The sequence below is a fragment of the Atta colombica genome, unplaced genomic scaffold (assembly GCF_001594045.1).
Source record: "Atta colombica isolate Treedump-2 unplaced genomic scaffold, Acol1.0 scaffold123, whole genome shotgun sequence".
NCBI classification, from domain to species: domain Eukaryota; kingdom Metazoa; phylum Arthropoda; class Insecta; order Hymenoptera; family Formicidae; genus Atta; species Atta colombica.
In genome coordinates this window covers 619,285-628,812 of record NW_017259210.1, presented here as the reverse complement: position 1 = coordinate 628,812, position 9,528 = coordinate 619,285, and the positions used below count along the sequence as shown (strand labels likewise).

At 34.8% G+C, this 9,528-nt stretch overlaps 1 pseudogene; it reads right to left on the bottom strand.

Annotated features, from left to right (window-relative positions):
- Positions 1-113: 113 nt before the first annotated feature.
- The window catches only part of LOC108694739, a 13,882-nt pseudogene continuing 4,467 nt past the window's right edge, over positions 114-9,528 (bottom strand).

Here is a 9,528-nt window from a genome sequence, read left to right as displayed (position 1 = left end):
TCTCTCTCTCTCTCTCTCTCTCTCTCTCTCTCTCTCTCTCTCTCTCTCTCTCTTTCTCTTTCTCTCCTTTTATATTTTATTTATATTATTTTTATTTTATATTTTTTGTTCCTTTGCTTTCATTCTTTATTTTTTCTTTTTTTCTACATTCTTAGAGAATTTATCCTAGAATTTATAGTAATAAACGTCATTGTCTATCTAACTCCCTCTCTTTCTCTTATTTCTCCTTTACTTCCTGAATGAATATCGCTCAGTTCGAGAAAATCAGTAAACGATGAGCACGGAATTCCCCTCGGAATTCTTTCACATAGAAGAAACATCCGATACTATTATCGCGAATTCTCGGATACCCGTTGTTCTGATAAACGGTTGTTCCGGAATCGAGAGATGAGTATTAAGACTCTCTCTCTCTTTCTCATCTCTCTCTCTCTCTCTCTCTCTCTCTCTCTCTCTCTCTCTCTCAGGTACCGGAAGGCTCGCTCGGCGTCGTTCCCAGTCTCGTCGTCGTTGGCCTCAACGTCGTCGTGGCCATCGAGAAAAACCTCCTGTCTAAACTAGGACTTCGTTGAATTTCCGGTTTCTTCCTCCTTCCTCCTACTTTATGGAATAATCCTCTTTTCCCTTCCCCGATACAAAGACACGTGACTCTTCCCCTTCACCTTCGTCTTCCGTCTTCCGGATATTTCTTTTGTCTCGTCTTTTCTTTTCCTTCTTTTCCAGACGGTGAATTTCCGACTCGTTAAACGGATTTAATTTCACCGAGTCTAACAAGCGCGATAACGGCGAGTCCTCGGCTTTAAATCCGAGATGGCACCAGCATATCGGCGTAGTCTTGTTTTGAAAGCGAGGACGACCCAGTTCGAGGACGACGACGAGGAGCGACCGCGCTTCGCTACTCTTGTCCTTCCTCGTCTGCGTCCTCGTACTCGAGATAAGAGCAGTCGTGTCGTGAGGGCTAGTGGTTGGACTCCGCGACAATTCTGTAAAATTACATAAACGGTCGAACTGGGAGACTCCGTTTTACTATGTCCATTTTTACATGGAAAAAATAATCATAATTAATTAACATATTAAGATATACGTTAAAATAGAGTCAATTTCAGCTTAAAAATGTAAATAAAAAGAAAAGTATATTTTTATAGATTTTGATCTTCTGGATATGATAAATTATTTAAAAGATCCCAATTTTTGTACGTACACCTTTTTTATATACCTGAATTTCATTCTAATTCTACTATATTCTTTTACTGTATATCTCGAATTAAAAATTTTTAACTGTTAAACATTATTATTAAGTTTAATATTTAAAAGAGTAGAAAAGAAAATAGAAATTCACTTTTGTTCATTAATTAAAAAAGACAGGCAAATATTTTTGAATGATAGTGTAGGTGCAGATCTGAAAATAATTTTGTTGGACTATTAAAATAACTATGTAGGACACTCAAGCATGATGAAGAATATCGCTATGAAAATAATTTTGATATTCTAGCAACCACTTTGAGTGTTCTACGTAATTATTTTAATAAAATTATATTCAGATCTGTACCTAGCTAAATTTTTAAATTACTTTAGCAAAGGTGTTCTTTCTGTGCATGATTGGATTATTCTGGGAATAATTATCTGGAATATATTTTTTTTTATTTTTATTTTCGCCTCCAGCGGCAACAAATATAAATTGTTGTAAAATATTTTTGTATGGATATTGTTTGATATATTTTTTCTTTTTTAATAATTATTCTTTATGAACTTTTGAATATGAAATTCTATTGAAACAATAAAAAGTGTTATATTAATTAAAATCTTTATATTTTTAAAAAATACTATCATAAGCTGTTCAACGTGCTTATTCCGTTTACAAAATTTTTAAATTTTTACTTACTTTTTTTCAGAAAATTACAATTAAATTCATATTAATTATTGGGTTGTCCGGAAAGTTCATGCCGGTGTTGAAGGAAAATTGAAACGCAGAAAATTTTAATTTAATAAATGTATACTAAAATTTAAATTTTAGTCGGCACAAACTTTTCGGATAACTCAATATTTTCTTAAATACTAAACCGAACACATTCAATAATATTACAATATGTTATTTATAATAACGAATATGTTATTTATAATAACTTCAATTATGAAAACAAGTGATCGTTTAAAATCTCGGGTGAACTTTCGGATTAAAGAAGTGTTGATAAAACGAAACAGAATTTGATTAACATATTTATAATCATAATAAATAATCTGATATCAAATGTTTGATTATGTTTATCAAAATTTATGCAGTCAAATGTGTATCTGCAGGTTATTTTAAAATTATTAATCGTTTATATTTTACCAAATAATCTGATTATTCTATATATACATATTCTACATGTACTTTTATACCTACTAATTTATTCTACATTTTATACGTACTAATTTATTCTACATTTTACATTTTTTTCAGTAACAATATGAATTAACTTTAATCTTTAATTTGCTCTTCATCTTTTCCTAATTAAAAGAATATATAAAAATTTTTCAATGTTTAAGATTTTCATCAAATTATTAATATTCTTATAAGATTCTTATTGACACATTAATATTGTTAAATTGCTTGTCAATTTAATATGTAATATTACTACTTTCATTTTGTTCATAAATGCGTTTCAAGACTGAAAAAGATTTCGGCGTTTGGTTTGCAGAATTGGATATAAATTCACACATAAATATTCTAAGCACTAAGATTAGCTTTAATCGAAAATAGGATTTTTCTTATTTAATATTTATTCTTCTCGCTCCATTTTTCTATTTATAATAAAAAGCTTAACTGAGTAAATTAATTTTTAAATTTATTTAAATTTTAATTTAATTTCAAAATTAATCTACATTGGACAGAAATGGACATTACATACATTTTTTAGAACTTACGACGAATTTGAAGTCAATAACACGTGCACCGAGAGTGCATTTGTCGCACGATCTATCTAAACTTTTTCGGAAACGAACGGTCATGTGGGAAGAATTGAGAACAGGGGAGAGAAAACAAGAAGGGCGAAATCGACTCTCTCGAGGGAGCAGAAAATTATCGGTGATGGAGGCGACTTCTACTGCATGTGACTACACTATAGGAAACGGTAGACAGCTTCTAATCATAGTGGTGCCGTATAAGATTAAAGGTATTGATTAGAGTCTCAAATAAGAGATTGGATACCAATAGATCATAGACATTCGGTCAACCATATTTTTTAGGACCTCATGCTTAAGATAGAATGAAATATCTACGCATTTCATTCTATTTTATCTATCTCTCATTCTATCTCAAATAAGTCCTGAAAAATATGGCGAAGCAATCAGAAGTTGTCTAAACGATATCCAATCTCTTACTTGAGGATCTCTAGATACCGACATGTTTTGGCGAAATCCTGCGAGTAAGAAAGAAATATATATACGTACTCTATTTAATAGTGTAACTATCAATTGTTACCTGCTCCCAAGTAGTAGGGTGACGTTTTATTGATATTAAAGATGTTAAAGACATTAGAGACATCATTAAGACATCATTTGACATCACCTTGCTACTTGAGTCAATTGTTATCCTGTCGCAAATTGACTCAGGTGCATTATGAGACAGAATATAACAATAAAATATTGGGGATCATGAAATTGTGCATTTGTTTATAAGCAATATATTTTATGTATAATATTTATACAGTGTATACTGCTGATTGCGTATAGATGTGTGTGTGTATTATTACGTATATTGTAACAATACATACACATTATGAATCTATTTATGCAATATACACGTAAAGGATTATTTATACACTACATAAATGTTATACATAAAGTATATTACTTGCAAACAAATGCACAATTTCGTGATTCCCAATATTTTATTGTTATATCCTGTCTCATAATACACCTGAGTCAATTTCCTGTGGAACCCATATGGGAATATGCGGCAGGGATTAGCTGTATGATTAAGTGCAATGTATAATAAATAACATTGCTGATGTTATATTGCAAAAAGAATAGTAATATGATTGGCTTTAGTATTACTTAACAATTCTATGAAGAAAGGATATATTATCTTTAAATTTCTTGGAGTGAAATCTCACTCCAAAAGAATTAAAATACTATCATTGAAAAAGAGTGAGAAATTTTCACTCTTAAATAAGATTAGATTTTCATTCTTTTTTAGAGTGAGATTCACTTCGAACAAGGAGTAAGATTTCTTTTTCTTGGAATGAATCTCACTTTAAAAAAGTAAAAATCTGTTTAAATCTGAGTTTAAATCTGCCACTCTTTTTCAATAATGGCAGCATTTTAAAGTGAGATTTTACTCCAAGAAATTTAAACCCAGAATGTTGATGTGATGGGAGAGTAATATAAATAATAGATATAAAAATGGAATTCCATAAAAAATTCATCTTTACATAAAGTAAAGTTGTTTGTTTTATAAATATTTACAATGTTATAATAAAAAGATTCATAATATCTGCAAATACATACAGATTGATTAAAGTACATAGTCGATTTGTTTATGAATTTTGATCAGAAATCAATACAATTGAAAAATGGTGGGAATAGCTAAAACATGGCGGACCAATCACAAGTGATAGTCGCATGGCGCCACTCTGATTAGAAGCTTTCTAGGGAACGGTATCGGCTTCTCGCCTGCCTATATCGCGCATCCGCTTTTCGGACTAATAATTTCGCCCGACGACTTCCGGTCCGTGATTGCTCGGGAAACTGCTAATGCGTGCTACGTCCTACATAGAGTGTACATATATACGCCGGGCGCATCGGCACGTAGTGTATATCTCGACGGGGAGGATGCGAGAGGGTGGATTTTGGGCAAAGACTGGTGGATGGCATGGGCGGGAGTCGGACAAGGGCAAGGGCACGAATATATACATATAAATATGATTATATCGTGAAAACGTCTACACATACACACAGGTATATCTCGAGATTGCCCCCGTAATCCCATAATCGTGTTCGACTCGAACGATGGAAACGGGTCGGTTTCTCCTCTCCCTTCTCCATTTCTCCGTTCAGGGTGGAAATAGCGCGTGCGAGCGGTCGGGGTATAAACACGCATAATATCGTGAATCGCATCAGGGATCGTCCTAGTAATCCCGGTAACTGTTCAATCTGATGATGAAATCCAGGATCAGGGAAAAGAGCAAGTTACAGGAGGAAAGCCTTCACTTCCCCCGTCTCAATCGTCCCTTTCGCATCAGAAATGAATCTAGGGGCGTTGTAACCGCCCCTAGATTGTAATGAAAATAGCTCAAACACAGGACTGTAATTATGTAAACATAGGTAATATCGCGAATCGTTTCGAGATTGCCCCGATAATTCTCCAATAATCGTCCGGCTTGTCGACGAAACGCGTAGCGTTTTCCCGTGGAAAACGAAAGGGTTGGAAGGAGAGGGAGAGGAATCAGAAAACGGAAAGTTTTCTCTTCGCCAACCTTTTTTCGACGAATAACTGCGTGGAAGTGAGCGGCTGGAGGTGGGTAGGGGGTGGCAGGATTGAGTGCACCCAGATTGCTTCCGGCCGTTCGCTTCCGTGCATCGCCGCTAATCGACGGACGTCTTTAATAATTTCAAATTCTCTACACACAAATTGCGATCAGCGCGGCCGGAAAAGAACCAGAGACGACTCGTCTTATTTAATTAATTAAAAAGGGGTTTTAATGCTGCCCGCGGCATCCAAAGCAAAAGAATGACACGTGTCCCTTTTCTGTAGGTATATGTTCTCTCTCAATATTATTTTTATGAAACATAAGAATTATTAATAATAATTATATAGCAAAAATAATAATATTTATGTAAAATATAATAATTAAATATTTTATATAATAATTTTCTCTCAATATTATTTTTGTGTTATAAATAAAAGAATTAATAACAATTATATAGCAAATAATTACGTGAAATGTAATAATTATAAATATAATAAACACAATAAAAAAGAATTTTTGAAATTCAACATCGTATTAATAGTTAATATAAAAGCGTTAGGAATCAGTGCGATAAATAGTTATAATAATTATACATACAATCTTAGTCAAAAATATTAAGCACTTATATTTTTTTCGTTTATCTGGAATTCTTTTATCAGCATTGTTATTTACTGATTATCGGCATTATATATAAAAAATTAAAAGGTCTTTGAAATAAAAGATAATTTACAGAAAATATCAAGTTTTAAAACTTTAAATAATGGTTAATATTTAAGTTAATATTTAATTGATATTTTTGGCCAAGGCTGTATATAATAATTATATGTAGACTGTCTTCGAATCGGTCACGTGTTCTTTATTTGCGAACTCTTTGTCCAATTTCGCGAAAGATACAAATTCTATATGTTTAGCAGGAGAAAAAATAATATGAAATAATTAAATCTTTATATTACATAATAAGTAAAAAAAGACCGATGCAAATAATATAAAGAATCTGAAAGAACTTTATTCGGTCATTGAATATTATTGCCTAATAATATTTTAGCGTGAATTTATGTTTTCTAGTATTGCTGTTTTTCTTTTATTGATGCGGAAAAGGTTTATAAAAATCAAGAACCGTGGAAAAAATCAATAGAGGGTAACGCAAGACGAACGAATGAAGATGTGAAGAATCTAATCGAACTGTAGATAATACGAAGTATACGAAAGATTGCTATGTAATAATACAGACGTTTCGATTTTTTCGTCTTTGAAAAAATAATGATGCAACTGTTTGTCCAAATAGTATTCGATTTATATCAGTCTGTATTATTTTTCGTTTTTATTCAATGACATTTTCTTAACAATTCCTATCCTCTCTCAAAAATAAATAAAAGACATTAATTCAATGTAAAAATTTATATCACATACACTAAATATCAAACAAACAAGAATGATTCAATCCCTTAAGTTAAATAATATTTGATTTTTAACTCTCCTATGTGTGTCAAAATATGAATTAATCCATTTCTGTAGTTGAATTACTCAGTTTCAAAGTAAATAACGTCCATATTATCGTGCTCACAGTAAATAATAAACTAAATTCGAGTCAAATTTAATATATTTCTTGAATTACATTGTTTAACCGTTTAGCTGTATTATACATTTTAGTTAAACAAATAATAACATATTCGGTAGAAGCAATGAACAATTTACAAAAATAATTAAAAATAATTCAAATTGGATATAATCTGACATTATGAATTTAACAGTGTACATAAAGGATTAATCCTCATTTCTATCAATGTAGATTAACTGTAATCTGGATTCATTTCATTCTCTCTTTTCTAATCCTTAGAACTAAAAAAGGATAAAAAATAAGTTAAATCGAGATTAAAGTTAATCTACGTTGGTAGAAATGGACATAAGAAATATACAACTTGGACTTTCTAATAATTTCTCATTAAAGTATTTATGTGTTTAATGAAATAAAACAAATAAAATAAGCAGTTTAGGGAAAAAAAATAATTTTTAATTTAGACTTTCTCACAAACTTGACAAAAGTTCTTTTTATAAAGTATACTTTTGCAACTTTTATATTTTATCTAAAATATAAATAATATAAATAAAGGAAAAGTCAGCATAAAGAAAAATAATAACAAATGTGTAACGTGTTATCTTCAAGCTACCTTTTTATTTAAAAAAAGATTCACGCCTCCGGCAACTAACTAGATAACTTCTTTGTAACTTAACGAAGTTTTTATCGCTTGGTGTCCGTACCAATAATCGCCACGCCTCGACGAAACTCTCCGTCATGATAACAGCATCGATCCGTTCCGGGATCCAGCGGGAACTCAGAGGAATAGATCCCGTGGCCCATTGCAGAGTTGCTACAAATTCCTCATTCTAAAATTCCACAACTTTTCCCTGATTTTCAGACAAAATTTCATGATTTTCCCTGAAGCTCCAATAATATTTTGAAAGTTTTCGCATTTTCGTCCTAATTTAGAAATCGTCGAATATTTTGTTAGAAGAGGAATTCAACATAGTAATATAAATTATTATTATTATCTTTTTGAAAACAAAGAATTTTAGATTTCCGGAAAACTTTGCAACATTCCCTGACTTTTCCCTTATTTTCCTGATAGTTTTCAACTATCCTAACATTTTCTTAATTTCTCTGATTTCCAGTTTTGTGGAATCTCTGTTTCGTCGTACAATTAAATGGAATAGATAATAGACAAAGCAACAAACTCACCGAGTAGACATGAACGAACTATTCGAGAGTCCTCTAGCCATCCGAATCCTTTCTCCGTCGATCATCCGATCAATGCGCCCTGTTGAACGATCCTCACGCGATAATTTAAAAGATCACAGATCGAAATCGCCGTGTATCGCGCATCTTCATCTCCAGCCCGCGTCAGCCCGGCTAATTAACCGCGATCGATTCTCTCGCGAAGCGAGAAACAGCGAGACAGCTTCTCTCTCGCGCGCTTCCCGCACCCTCGACTTTCCCTCTCATTCGCTTCGTCTTCACTCTCTCCGCGCGGGGATTTCCCGCCGTGTAAAATCTCGTCTCGCGGCTGCCACGAATGATTCTCGCGCTGCCTTATCGCGTTTTCCCGCGAATATCCTGATACGGTGACGAACTTCGCCTGCGTGGAAAATCGAACGTCTCCCAGTTAGCGTTCCCCCGTTGTCTTCGCGATCTCGGACCGCGTCATGCCACGAGTCTCATTCCGCGAAATCTCGAACTACGTGCTGCATACGTCGATTAAATCGGCAAGCGATGATCGAGGAGAATTTTGAGCGTTGCTCTGAATCCAAAGAAGACGAGCGAAACGAGACCTATCGCTTTTACGATTCCCCGTAGGAAGCTCATGGATCTTTTAAACGACGAACGCTCGCATCATCAAAGAGAAACACGCTCCTCGACACTCCGCGAATTCTGAAATTCGTTTTGACAAAACGGGAAGCAACGCTCGTCGGGACTTTTGCGAATTGATCCTCGAAATCTCGCGAGTTCCGAGCCGCGAGGATTCATCGGAGAGATATTCGGGAATGACAGAAAGGGAAAGAGAGAGAGAGATAGAGAGTAAGAAAGAGAGAAAGAAAGAAAGGGAGAGAAAGGATCGTTTTAAGCGGCTCGATGTAACTCGGAGACACCCTTTCGTCTCGCTTTGAATCCTATTCTCTCCGCCCCAGTGATCGGTCGGGCAACCGAGCGAAACGATTGCACGAGCCTCGCGAGAGAATCTCATCCGAGAGATCAGAGACCTATCATCCCTCGCTCGCGTGGACGATCGTCCACTTCAGCGTCCACCCGCGGGGGATGTCGTAACTCGCGCGACAGAGCGAGCCTCTTAAAGAGCGGGGGATGATGTCGCGATTGCAGCCGCCACAGCACGACTGGCCGAACGGGCCGCCGAGCGAGCGGGCCACCACCAAACCACCCCCTTCTCGAACGAAACTACCCTCTCTCTCCCTCTCCCTCTTCCTCGACCCCGCCGTTTCGCTCTCGGTTCTGCTCGGTTCCGCCCGGCGTCCTTCCTCCCTCCCTTCTCTCTCTCTCTCTCTCTCTCTCTCTCTCTCTCTCTCT